The sequence below is a fragment of the Schistocerca cancellata genome, chromosome 8, assembly GCF_023864275.1.
Source record: "Schistocerca cancellata isolate TAMUIC-IGC-003103 chromosome 8, iqSchCanc2.1, whole genome shotgun sequence".
Taxonomy (NCBI): domain Eukaryota; kingdom Metazoa; phylum Arthropoda; class Insecta; order Orthoptera; family Acrididae; genus Schistocerca; species Schistocerca cancellata.
The window spans coordinates 350,277,031-350,291,121 of NC_064633.1; the positions used below are offsets into that span (position 1 = coordinate 350,277,031).

At 42.0% G+C, this 14,091-nt stretch overlaps 1 non-coding gene across 1 annotated transcript; it reads right to left on the reverse strand.

The window, feature by feature from the left end:
- Positions 1–9,775: 9,775 nt before the first annotated feature.
- Positions 9,776–9,850, reverse strand: Trnat-ugu (transfer RNA threonine (anticodon UGU)). The gene has a single exon. It is a non-coding gene; the product is annotated as a tRNA-Thr (tRNA).
- Positions 9,851–14,091: the final 4,241 nt, after the last annotated feature.

The following is a 14,091-nucleotide window of genomic DNA, read 5'->3' on the forward strand; positions in this document are numbered from 1 at the left end:
ATGTATCAGTTTATTAAAGGATTAACCTTTAAAAGCACTAAGCTTTGTCATGTAAAATTTTATCACAGAATACAATTTTAGTCTGCTTTACGTACTTTATTTGTAAAACCCAGAGGATTCGTATCTCTCCACCAGGCGACGCGGTGTGGCACTGTGTGTATATGTACTAGCAACGTATGCCGTTCCAGTCACGGCAAGTCTCAGTGTGCACTCCTTCAAACTACTTCTCACATGTGTAACATTGTATGGTTACTCACGGGAAACAAACGTCCTTCATATTACAAGGATCCATTGCTGTCAGAAGTTGCTGCAAACTGCATCCTATGAGGAACGGCGTCAACAACGTACGGAAGTACAGAAATTGTCGGACAAGCCCCAACACGAACCCAGTTTGACATTGGTGACCGCTAAATCAGATGCAGTGGATGCAGTAAAGGAAATGAGAAAACCTGCATCATTTCCAGTCTTCCACTGTTCGCAGTTCCAGCCCAGAAAATTATTTCAGTTTCATTCCTTTCCTCTTGCAGAACGAATTATCGTAAATCAGCCAGGAAATGGAAATTAGACATTTTAAATAAGAATGTACGTTGTCTTTTAAATTGTTTATTTACAGGTTTGAATGTAACGTGATGCATAACGAAATAGGGCAGTAAGTTTAAATTTCAGTGACAAGTGTCCTAAAGGATTTAGTAAGCAAAGGCCTTACTGGTTGGGGAGACTAACTGTAACACAAACACACTCCTCGAACTACACTCTATTGATGATTGTGCTAGACAGTCCGACTCGTGTCAAAACTGTTATATTAATTGTCAGTCTTCCCATGTAACCATAAATTCCTGTGAATGTAGGACCGTATTAAGCCTAATTAATGGGAGGGGAGGCAGGGGGATTATATTTTTTTTAATTTTATATATCTCTGCTTCAAGATGTGCTGGCGATCGTTCCACACCTCTTTTTCATTCACCGGCAAATGCTTCATGCTTATACAGATTGTTACGAATAGCCTGTGGCTCTAAGTGGGTTATACATTAATTTATCGTAGAGTAATTTTACATTTTGAATACAGTTATGTGTGATAAATTATGTGATCACATACTTAATGAATCATGTGGATGCTTAAATGAATGCGCTACATATATAAATGCTCGATTTGTGGTATATTTTCTTTCGGTTTCCTTTTCACTACATTTTCTGCTGACCATTTAGTTTATTTGCATGTTTGTCAGTGAAATCAGCTCTATGTACCTCCACAGGAAAACACCGGCGTAGGCAACGTCGCAATAATCAAGACGCGAGGTAAATGAGTTCCACAGAAGTTTTCTCAGTCAGAAAGCGTTTCTACACAGAAGCAGACGACTTGCCAAATGACGTAATGCTCCGGTTCCAATGAGCGCGTTACAGACGATTCATTAAGCTAATAGCTTCTTTCGTTGTCCGCCAAATGTTATTAAGGAAACTGTTACTCATAAACATATCTCCGTGTCTAACAACGTTAACAGTACTGACCATGCCAAATAGCGCTTACCCTATCCGGAGATGCATAATGAAATTCTGAAAAGCCTTCTTGCAAAATTTTGAATTATTAACGGTGTCAATGTGACTGGGGTTAAAAAAAATAAAATTTTAACGATGTTTTGAATACCTACGAATTGTTATGCAGACAAAAACATCGGTACTAAGTGAAACTTGTCAATTTTTAAAGGCTGGTCACAGGATGACTCTTAGCTTTTAAAACCAGCAGAAGGCTAACCGCTGCTAGTACTTTCCTACAGCCACCATAGTTTGCCAGCTATAGCTGACAGAAGGAGCGCAGGGACGGCCGGTCTTAATTTTGAGAAAAATGAAATAATTGTTAATGTTGTACTGACACACAATAACGCAGATGTACTTTCTATGTTACTGTGGTCAACACTGTACTTAAATTACCAGTCCTAGTGTAAACATGGTATTCTTTTAGTGTCGTTTTATGTTTTATACGTTTATAACAATGAATTTTTAAAAATTTTGTTAAGTTTGCACATTAGCTGAAAGGCACTGTGAAAATCAATATCGGAATTTCCATAGACGTGAGGATCCTCGGTAGTAAACCAAAACAGGTAATCACACTGGAGTGCAAAACACAAGGACGAAAGTAGCTTTGCCGGCCGGTGTGGCCGTGCGGTTCTAGGCGCTTCAGTCTGGAACCGCGTGACCGCTACGGTCGCAGGTTCGAATCCTGCCTCGGGCATGGATGTGTGTGATGTCCTTAGGTTAGTTAGGTTTAAGTAGCTCTAAGTTCTAGGGGACTGATGACCACAGATGTTGAGTCCCATAGGCTCAGAGCCATTTGAACCAATTTTTTTCAAAGTAGCTTTCGCAAGATGTTTCACTTGCACGTAACATAACTCGACGAAGCATGGACCATATACAGTGGCGTATAGTGGAGAGGGTATGTGAAAGAAATATGCAGTGGCACAAACAGAAATGACACTTTCATTCAAAGAGAATAATATTAAACTGAAGTAACCGCTATTTATAATGGTCCCTTGGACATTACAAAGGCAAGGTCACGTTTCTTAACAAGAGGTTTGACCAACACGGACGTCAGTGCATTCTCTGCATCGAGCTCCCATGCCGACCGCAATGTTGGTAAGGAGTTCCTGTGGTCGGCCGTCCGATTCCACCAAGAGCGGCTGAAAACGGCTGGATGGTCGTTGGTTCAGGTGCATGCGCTAGAATACATCCAGGTGTTACGGTATGGGGAGACAAAATGTTGCATAAGTACACAAACCTGTAAATCTTTGAACACTCAACAGTCTTCGTTACCGTGATGCCACTCCTTCCCTATGTGCGTCTCATCATTTTTACGCGTGGCAATGCGTGGCCACTTCGATCGCTGCAGGTAGAGGAGCTCTTGGAACGAGAGCATATTCGGCGAATGGACTGGCCTCTCCACTGCTCAGACTTAAATCCCGTCGAGCAGATGTAGTATGCGTTGAGGAGATATACTGAAGCACTTACACTTGGACCACTAACCCTCCAACAGTTGTCAGCCGCGCTGGCGGACGAATGGAACGCCCTACCACTATAACTGCTTACCAACCTCGTGGCCAGCATGGGAACACATTCTAGAGCATGCCTTGTAGTTCGTGGCTTTCACGCACCCCATTAAGGAACATGTCCCGCCTTTTGCAATGTACGGGCGTCCATTACATGTAAATAAGATACAGCAGAGCCACCTTATGGACAAATAAAGTAAACTAAACGTGCCTCATGGCTTTCCAGCAACCAGGCTCGTCCTCTTTGTTCCCATGCAGGAAATAAAAAATGTACACGTAAATAAACAGCGCAGTTCATGTTAACCTGTACGCGTATTAACTGAAAATGATTCCTACGGGGATATCTAAAGCCACCTGTGTATGAGGCCCCAGTGGATCCAGAGTTAGAATTAGTTGCCAGAATTGTAGCTGCCTTTGGATAAAAGTATCATTTCTTTTCGTCTCGTTGCGTATTTCGTTCAGTTTCTTTCTGTACTACATTGTAGATGTTATTACTATGTAACACGGCATAGAGAATGCTCCACTGAAGAAACTGAGGTAGGGAGAAGCTAGGGTCGAAGTAGCCAGCTTAAGGAGATATGGAAGTCTTCTGTCGCTTTGTCTAGCAGTACTGTTTTCTAGCTTATTTGCAATTAACAAGATTACAGATTTACACGTACTGTACTGTTTGTTTGCATGTACAGTATTTATTTCCTGATAGGAAACAAGAAGGACGAGGCTGATTATTGGAAAGTTATAAGGCAGGTTACGTGTACTTTATTTGTCCATAAGGTGGCTCTGTTGCATCGTATTTACATTGTCCCCTTGGTTGTTTGTGAGAGAATGTGGATACAACATGACGGTGCACCGCTTCACTTCAATGTGGATGTTCGCAACCATCACAGTGCTGTTTTTCCTGGCCACCGGACTGGAAGTGGTCGTTCTGTTCCATGGCATGCGAGGTCACCTGACCTAAGTCCCCTTGATTATTTCCTGTGGGGATATTTAGTCACTTATGTATGAGACCCCCCCCCCCCCCCATGAACCATGGACCTTGCCGTTGGTGGGGAGGCTTGCGTGCCTCAGCGATACAGATGGCCGTACCGTAGGTGCAACCACAACGGAGGGGTATCTGTTGAGAGACCAGACAAACATGTGGTTCCTGAAGAGGGGCAGCAGCCTTTTCAGTAGTTGCAGGGGCAACAGTCTGGATGATTGACTGATCTGGCCTTGTAACATTAACCAAAACGGCCTTGCTGTGCTGGTACTGCGAACGGCTGAAAGCAAGGGGAAACTACGGCCGTAATTTTTCCCGAGGACATGCAGCTCTACTGTATGATTAAATGATGATGGCGTCCTCTTGGGTAAAATATTCCGGAGGTAAAATAGTCCCCCATTCGGATCTCCGGGCGGGGACTACTCAGGAGGACGTCGTTATCAGGAGAAAGAAAACTGGCGTTCTACGGATCGGAGCGTGGAATGTCAGATCCCTTAATCGGGCAGGTAGGTTAGAAAATTTAAAAAGGGAAATGGATAGGTTAAAGTTAGATATAGTGGGAATTAGTGAAGTTCGGTGGCAGGAGGAACAAGACTTTTGGTCAGGTGATTACAGGGTTATAAATACAAAATCATATAGGGGTAATGCAGGAGTAGGTTTAATAATGAATAAAAAAATAGGAGTGCGGGTTAGCTACTACAAACAGCATAGTGAACGCATTATGGTGGCCAAGATAGACACAAAGCCCATGCCTACTACAGTAGTACAAGTTTATATGCCAACTACCTCTGCAGACGATGAAGAAATAGATGAAATGTATGACGAGATAAAAGAAATTATTCAGGTAGTGAAGGGAGACGAAAATTTAATAGTCATGGGTGACTGGAATTCGTCAGTAGGAAAAGGGAGAGAAGGAAACATAGTAGGTGAATATGGATTGGGGGGAAGGAATGAAAGAGGAAGCCGCCTTGTAGAATTTTGCACAGAGCATAACTTAATCATAGCCAACACTTGGTTCAAGAATCATAAAAGAAGGTTGTATACCTGGAAGAATCCTGGAGATACTAAAAGGTATCAGATAGATTATATAATGGTAAGACAGAGATTTAGGAACCAGGTTTTAAATTGTAAATGGTTGGGAAAGGAGTAAGACAGGGTTGTAGCCTCTCCTCGATGTTATTCAAACTGTATATTGAGCAAGCAGTAAAGGAAACAAAAGAAAAATTCGGAGTAGGTATTAAAATTCATGGAGAAGAAGTAAAAACTTTGAGGTTCGCCGATGACATTGTAATTCTGTCAGAGACAGCAAAGGACTTGGAAGAGCAGTTGAACGGAATGGACAGTGTCTTGAAAGGAGGATATAAGATGAACATCAACAAAAGCAAAACGAGGATAATGGAATGTAGTCAAATTAAGTTGGGTGATGCTGAGGGCATTAGATTAGGAAATGAGACACTTAAAGTAGTAAAGGAGTTTTGCTATTTAGGGAGTAAAATAACCGATGGTGGTCGAAGTAGAGAGGATATAAAATGTAGACTGGCAATGGCAAGGAAAGCGTTTCTCAAGAAGAGGAATTTGTTAACATCGAGCATAGATTTAGGTGTCAGGAAGTCGTTTCTGAAAGTATTTGTATGGAGTGTAGCCATGTATGGAAGTGAAACATGGACGATAACTAGTTTGGACAAGAAGAGAATAGAAGCTTTCGAAATGTGGTGCTACAGAAGAATGCTGAAGATAAGGTGGGTAGATCACGTAACTAATGAGGAGGTATTGAATAGGATTGGGGAGAAGAGAAGTTTGTGGTACAACTTGACTAGAAGAAGGGATCGGTTGGTAGGACATGTTTTGAGGCATCAAGGGATCACAAATTTAGCATTGGAGGGCAGTGTGGAGGGTAAAAATCGTAGAGGGAGACCAAGAGATGAATACACTAAGCAGATTCAGAAGGATGTAGGTTGCAGTAGATACTGGGAGATGAAGAAGCTTGCACAGGATAGAGCAGCATGGAGAGCTGCATCAAACCAGTCTCAGGACTGAAGACCACAACAACAACAACATGTATGAGACCTCAGAGGATATGGAGATAGTTAGCCGGCCGGTGTGGCCGTGCGGTTTAGACGCTTCAGTCTGGAACCGCGTGACCGCTACGGTCGCAGGTTCGAATCCTGCCTCGTGCATGGATGTGTGTGATGTCCTTAGGTTAGTTAGGTTTAATTAGTGCTAAGTTCTAGGCGACTCATGACCTCAGATGTTAAGTCGCATAGTGCTCAGAACCATTTGAACCATTTTGAGATAGTTGCCAGAATTGTAGCTGCCTGTGAGGTGATTCGAAACACACTGGGGATATTTGTCAGGGTACATCAGAATCTTGTTCGCCCATGTCAAGCTTGCACTGAGGTTCAAAATGGTTCAAATGACTCTGAGCACTATGGGACTTAACTGCTGAGGTCATTAGTCCCCTAGAACTTAGAACTATTTAAACCTAACTAACGTAAGGACATCACACACATCCATGCCCGAGGCAGGATTCGAACCTGCGACCGTAGCGGTCGCGCAGTTCCAGACTGAAGCGCCTAGAACCGCTCGGCCACTCCGGCCGGCCTTGCACTGAGGCTGATGGCCGTCAGTTTCAGCACATTTTGCGAAATACAGTAGGAACGGTACGTCCATTGTGTCAATGATGGTATTTACAGTTAACTAATGTAAATAAAAAAGTACATAGTAAAGTGAGTTTATACCAATTATCTCCTTAAGCTGGCTTCTCTGACCCCAGGTTCCTACCTGAAATTGATGAGTGGAGCATCCCCTATGTCCTGTTAAATTTTTGCACGCTCTTACGGAAACATTCTTTAGATCGCTGGGTCTCGTCAGCGAACGACGCCAGGTCTTACAAAAATGGAATGTTTCGAAACTAAAATGAGAATGATTATGTGTTCTCCTACCAAAAGCAGTCTGCTTCTGTAAACTGGGTGATCGCCATAGTCCCCCAATTTACAAACGGGGTTTAAATGTCTGGACATTTGAAATACAGCAGACAGGTGGTTACAAGAATACTCGCATAGTAACAGCTGTCTCGAGAATAGAAAACAGCACACAAGGCTCAGCTAAGTAAGGCAGCATTATTGAAAGCGCTGCGGTGACCAGTTCGCACGGCCCGTGTGAGCAGGGGCATACGTTAACTGAATACTTATCCCGAGGCTATCCGATTGGGTCGAGGCGAGTCAGCTGGGCCCGGGTGAGCTGAGTGTGAGCTCACGTAGAAAGTGGGCAAACGGCTTCCCACTCACTCACCTCGCGGCAGGCGGGCCGGGCCGGGCCAGCCCGGTGTGATTGATCACAGCGCCGAGCGCGTCTCCACGAGTGAAAGTCGCGCACGTGTGCCGTCGCGGGGTAATTATAAAGGCCCGGCTCCATCCCGCGTCCCCCCAGCGCCTGAATATCGGACGTAAATCTCTCTCGTATGACGCACGCCGCACAGTCGTCCTTCGGAAATCGAGAATGGCTGTGGGGAGTAGAAATAGCTCATTTTGGGCGCGTTCACTCCATACAATAATTGGCAACCAATGCTGTACAATCGCAATAAACTCATGAGATGTTCAATTGACTATTTTGTTAGAACATTTTACGCGTTTAGAGATTACATCCATCTTCAGACATCACAAACTTCAACTCCTTCCTACCAAACCAGGCGTACAGTCTTGACAACTCAAAGAAAGTGTGTAGCAACATATGACCATTGAGAACCACCCACATGCCTTGCTCATAATGTGGCATCAAGCAGTCAGGCCTGCAAGATGAGTGGTCTGCCAAGCGAGTGAATTTATTCTTATTTATCGCAAAACATCAATGACTGATTGTGAGTTCTTGTGCCCACAATTAAGCTACAAATTATTCTCCTGTTTGAACATTACGCAACGGAAACGGATAACGCACATCTGACTATTAAAAATTTACATAACTCTGTTTCCAGAACGAGATTTTCACTCTGCAGCGGAGTGTGCGCGAGTCAGCTGGGCAGAAGTAAAGCTGTAAGTACCGGGCGTGAGTCGTGCTTCGGTAGCTCAGTTGGTAGAGCACTTGCCCGCGAAAGGCAAAGGTCCCGAGTTCGAGTCTCCGTCGGGCACACAGTTTTAATCTGCCAGGAAAGTTTCATAACTCTGTTTGTTCACTGCGCTCTGGCAATACCACATTTTTTTTCTTACCCAGCGGCTTTGATCAACAAGTGGCCATCGCACTGAATATAAATGGTGCACACATTATAAATTCTGGATATCATGACAACATCCTATTCGAAGGAAAAGGCCGCCAATCTTTTTCTTTTCACTATATTTTTTATTCCGATAAATTCTATAACCTAAACACACCATTACATTTTCCACAACAATCGCACATGAGAAACTCCGCCCAGTGGGCATGGCTTTACATTGGTGATTCTCTATCTTATGGTCTCGTAATTATCTAACAATACAGTGCACTTTCTGGATAGGATGGTGGATCTTTTGCTATATCTCACACTTCGACTCTCACAACCATCGTCACGAAACTTTCCTCCAGACCGAGCGGTACAAAAAGGAACACGTATAACCCACTGCCTCTGTACCTATCTTGCTACTCTCCCAAGCAAATCACACATACTTAAATTACATGAAATACACCACACTGGCAACAAGGAATACAACACAAGGAATAGTCACAACGTTATGATTACATCACTTTCAGCTTTCCCACTTCAATTAGTATTCATCCCAGTTTCACACGACACTGCCCCACTTCGTAACTTTTCTTTCCTACTATGAACTCTGGAGGATATATGCACGTCTTCCTGTGCAATGTAAGCCAAGTGGCGTTGCTGGATAGACGGCTGGCTCACCTTGCTTCACTCTCAGAGTATTATAGTTTGAATCAAGCGCCACACGGGAACATAACACGCAAAGTAATATTAAGGACATATTCATCACACACGCGAGCCCTCAACTGATACCGTGGACGAGTATTTCTCCTTTTCCTTTGTCTCATGCACAGATTGAGACTCACACAATACCACATGGAAGTCCTCGTCTCTATTTTCAAGTCCTGCACACGCCATTTCTTAAATATTTCCAACTTATAGTACACACGGCAGTAATTCAGCTTAACTTTAGCACTCGGATGTATTTCAACTTATTGCTACACATGGATTCATTGTGACCGTTGGTCAGTTCCGAAGATTACTACGATCCCCTTAATATTACCTGCCTGACATTTAATTCTCCCCACAAAAGTTCCTGAAATAGAGAAATTATTATTCCAAACTACTCTTAAGTATTCCATATGCATACCATTCTCTCCACTCTTTTGTCTTTACGGAGCACACCAAAGACAGGTCTTACCAACACAAGATCCAGCGCAAGAGTGCTGAAAACATGGCCGTTCTTCAGGCCATCTCGCACCTCTGTCAAGGTGGTGGAAGACCATGCTACCCGTTGGTCAGTCACATTTCAGGTGCTCAAAGCTCAAAGCTCAGGTAAATTTCATCTCTTTGGTTCCACCAAAGGTGACCAAAGAACCGTCTCAAAGATGATCATATATTGAACATTCACTATCTCCAGTTAGCAGACGACCAAACATTCATTCATTTCACAGATCTCACCAAATTGGATGTAGGAATTTATTTTGTGGGAGTGCACATGGAATCAATTAAATAAATAAATGGATAATTAAATGGACACCCTAGCTGCAAACAGGCGTTGATGTACTTAATTGGGGACATGTTGAAAATGTGTGCCCCGACCGGGACTCGAACCCTGGCTCTCCTGCGTACATGGCAGACGCTCTATCCATCTGAGCCACCGCGGGCACAGAGGATAGTGCGTCTACAGGGACTTACCCCTTGTGCGCTCCCCGTGAGATCCGCATTCCCAACACGTCCACACCACTACATTCGTAGTGCGCCTAATAGATGTTTGCCAATCATACTCATTACTCGTGGCAGATTAATCTACGCCTGTTTGCAGCTAGGGTGTCCATTTAATTATCATTTCATTTCTAGCAAAGCTGCATGGTCATCCACGGTAACTGTTCTTTCGGGAACAGATACTACGGTCATATATAAATAAATAAATTGTCATTCTTTCCTACACTGGTATCCGGCTTCACTGTGTTCATTGAAATTGAGTTATTATTAGAAAAAATATGTTGTTCTGACAAGAATAACGAAGAATGTTATACCTATTTTCAATGTCGGGCGGTACTGTGCCCTTTCACCATAACTGCGACACAAGCAGTCTTGAGGCAGAGCGTATACGCTTGTGCCGCAGTTATCGTCATATGTTGCTACACACTTTCTTTCAGTTGTCAAGGCTGTACCCCTGGTTGGGTAAAAAAAGAGTTGAAGTTTGTGATGTCTGAAGATGGGTGTAATCCCGAAACGCGTAATATGTTCTAATAAAAGAGTCAACTGAACATCTCATGACTTTATTGGGATTGTACAGCACTGGTTGGCAATTTTTAAAATAAAAATGATCGCAGGCCTCAGACTGGCTTTTATGTCCTGTATATCACTCTATACAAAACACACTACGCCAGAGCGAAATCGACGGGAACGGTAGGTAAACAGCGGTCTCACTGGGTAATTGAGGTTACTGGAGTTCCGTGCTTAAAAGAAGATGTAGATTTCACTTTTTGCTGTTGCTGCTTCGTTCGTGTCGCAGCTATAAAGTTAATGTGCATTTACGACCCGCACGAATATCCTGTTCCTGCTTTACAGCATTTCGTGTCGCTGCAGGTAGAGCTTCAAGGCTGTAAAAGTACAAAAAATTTAAAGTTGTGCTCAACATAAAGGGTAAAATTATATTATCCTTTGACAGAATCCCTAACTAAACATTGCTCCCATTAATTACTCCTTGTATGAGAACTGAAAATGCCGCACAGAAGCGGTAGTTCTTATATTTTTATTTGTTGTGTCAGAAGCAAATACCTTTCAACAAACCAGTAATGGTTAAAGTGGCTGACTGACGTTGGCAGGTTACGGGAGCGATAGCGAACTGATATGCGCTCTCTGAAGGACCTGTTCAGAAAAATGTTGCCTTAACAGGATTAGTGAACAGCAGAGCATTCTCGAACGCTCCCTTACTAATATCAGACCCAAAATCTGTGTCTAAATTCCTCACTGGTAGTTTTCCTTGTACCGTTTTACCATATTCTTCTTTGCATCTCTCTTCCTTTATCCCTCACAACATCCCACTTTTCTTCCCATCTCTCTTTTAAGTCAATCAGAATTGATGTAACATCTTTTCCACGGATATTTAAAAATGGATGCTGTTGTACTACATTGCCCAAAAATAAATTAAAAGCAGTTCAGATCTTCCGGTTTCGACCGTATTTCCCGAGAAGTTTACCTTGACTATCAGGCGAATGCTGTAACCGGATGTCCTCTTCCTGATATTCGCAATTGGGAGCCCAGCTTCCTCACTTTAGACTGAAAAGAGCAGTTATCTGCAACAAAGGCATTGCTTTCTTTGGAAGGAAAGGTGCAGAATAATAAACTACATACAACGTTGAAAGGTACGTTGCTAAAAGTGTCGAGCAAATAACTTCTTACGTAATGTACTGCGAGTGGTGCAATAAGCTGTTTCCGTCCTTTGAGAATAACTCTGTTCCTGTAGCCTCCTTCTAACAAAATAATTATGAAATCATTGAACGTGTTATTAATTAACGAAGTCCATACCAAAGTATTTTAGAATTCATCATTTAAGTCTTTTACAAAGACGTCAACGTGTCTCTCTGCAGCCGTCCAATTCTACATCCACCAGCTAAAGACAAATTACATCTCTATCTGCAGTTTTCATTTATTTTTTACAGAACTGCAAATGAGTTGACTGCAGAAGTAAAATTTCTGAAATGAGCACCTGATCGAAAATAAAATCTACTTCAAGAGAGAAATGAAGAAAACGTTAAAGCTAAACTGGAAGAGTAATGTCACAGGCAGGGGTGGTGCGATACATTATATTCAGTCAGACGGGCACTCGGACGCACACTACGTACCTGTGTTAGTAACTGGAAGAAACTGCCCCAGAAACAAATTTTAAGTGATTAGATCTATCGGCATCGTTTCTGAAGTCAAAGTATTTTAAGCTGATTCTTAACATTTCGTGCACGCTAAATTCAGAAATGTAGCTCACTTTGCTGAGCCAGGCCAGACTGCTATTTCACTTTTTAAAATATGGCATGTAACAAATATTTAGTACAACGTGTGTGCTGATTGTGGTCTTAAAACAGTCTTACGTTTGTATGATGTCTAAATTATATATGTAAGATCATACATTAACATCATTTTATGTAGGAAAGTCTCTTTTTAAAGACTTTTATATTCGTTTTACACCTGGAATGTCTCTCTTGAGATACCAAAGATGGACAGCAAGTGTATCCACATCCTAGAGACCCTGTTACTTCTCCTCCATCACGATAATATTTCTGTGAAAACGCTCACCCTGCTCCTCGGTACAGTCTCCACAGCTGTCAGGGAAGTAATCTAAATATAAGCTGAGAAAGTGCGTCTTTATTGATATACGAGTACCAAGAACCTGGAAGTTTTGCATTAGTTTCTCGACAAAATTTGCATGTAGTGCGCCTCAGTAATTACCAAGAAAGTTTTTTAATGTTTATCTCAACGCTAACCAGGCATACTTCTCTGTATTCTCCACACACTCATCGAATTACGGATCTTTCATATGCTCCCTGATCTGAGCACCATCAAAACTACCTGCATCAAATTTGGCCTCGCCGACACATAGAGGAATTTCTGTTTTAAGAAAGCAAAAGCTGTACTTTCTTTGTTCACTACCTTTACAAAAGCCCTCATCAGACAAACTTCAACCTACTGCGGTGGGAGAAGAATTTTCTGAGTATCCAAGAGAGCTTGTTCCTTAAAGTTGCGCGAATGTGGTGTCAGGGTAGGTCTTGCTTCCTATCTGCGTTGTACATAGCGCTTCTCATCTGCCTGACTGTACCATAGACGTAGGAAGAATGGATATTTGGTGTAGCCACGTTGTGCACCCAGCAGTGTCGCCGAAACCCGTAACAAATAGTGTTAATGCGTATCTGTGTATGATACGACGTATATGACATATTATACTAAAAAAATTTACAAGTTAAGCTTACAGTGCATTAAGCTCAAAAACTTACCTCTAATCTTCGATATATCTTCCAGATATGATGTTCAGATTTCAGAGCAGTTAACAAGCGTTCCGTACAACTGTAGGTTTCACTCATTTGTACTGAATGACCTACTTGAAAAGAATTATTCACTTTACGAATACGGAGTACTGCAGATTTCGAAGTTCTATTTGATGAATCTATTGAAAGCCAGCATTCAGTATAGACATACATTAATCAAAACTTCAATGAGACCAGCAATGTCATGACAGTAAACTAGAGAAACTTCCTTATCCTTTCCGAAATAGTGCCGAAATTGTTCTTGATAACTATTTTGAACCGTGATTTATTTTCAAAGAATATTCTTAAGAATTTATTTTACTTACTAGCGATTCATCAAGAACATTAACACATTTAATCACACTATGTAAGCATGGAAGTAGTTGCCAGGGTGTAACTGATGAAATCATAACCAAATTAATTTTAACAAATGGGAATCTTTTTTTAAAAGAAACAGATTTGAAATTGTAATCAGAAAGCACCCTTTTGACACGACCGTAGTTACGACCGCTCACAACAGCCTCTGAAAGACTACACTGGTGCAAATCTGCAACACACCAGATAACTTTAAGAGTTTTAACAATTTACACAAGCACACAAAACACTAACAATTAAAATATTAACCTTGCCACCGGAGGAGCAACTTGATTTTAACTTCTAAGAAAAGTCTTACTGTGAAAGGGTGGCAACTTTATATATTAAAATGATCATTTAAATAAAAGCCCATAAAATGCTATCTTATATAAAATTATACAAGGTTGGCCAAACAATAGTTAAGATGCTCTACAGTACATAGATACCGCCTCTCAAGTTCATAGGCAATAATAACAAAGTTTCCAAGGATCAAAACATATTTCAGGTATTAGGCCGTTACACTCCAAGCAA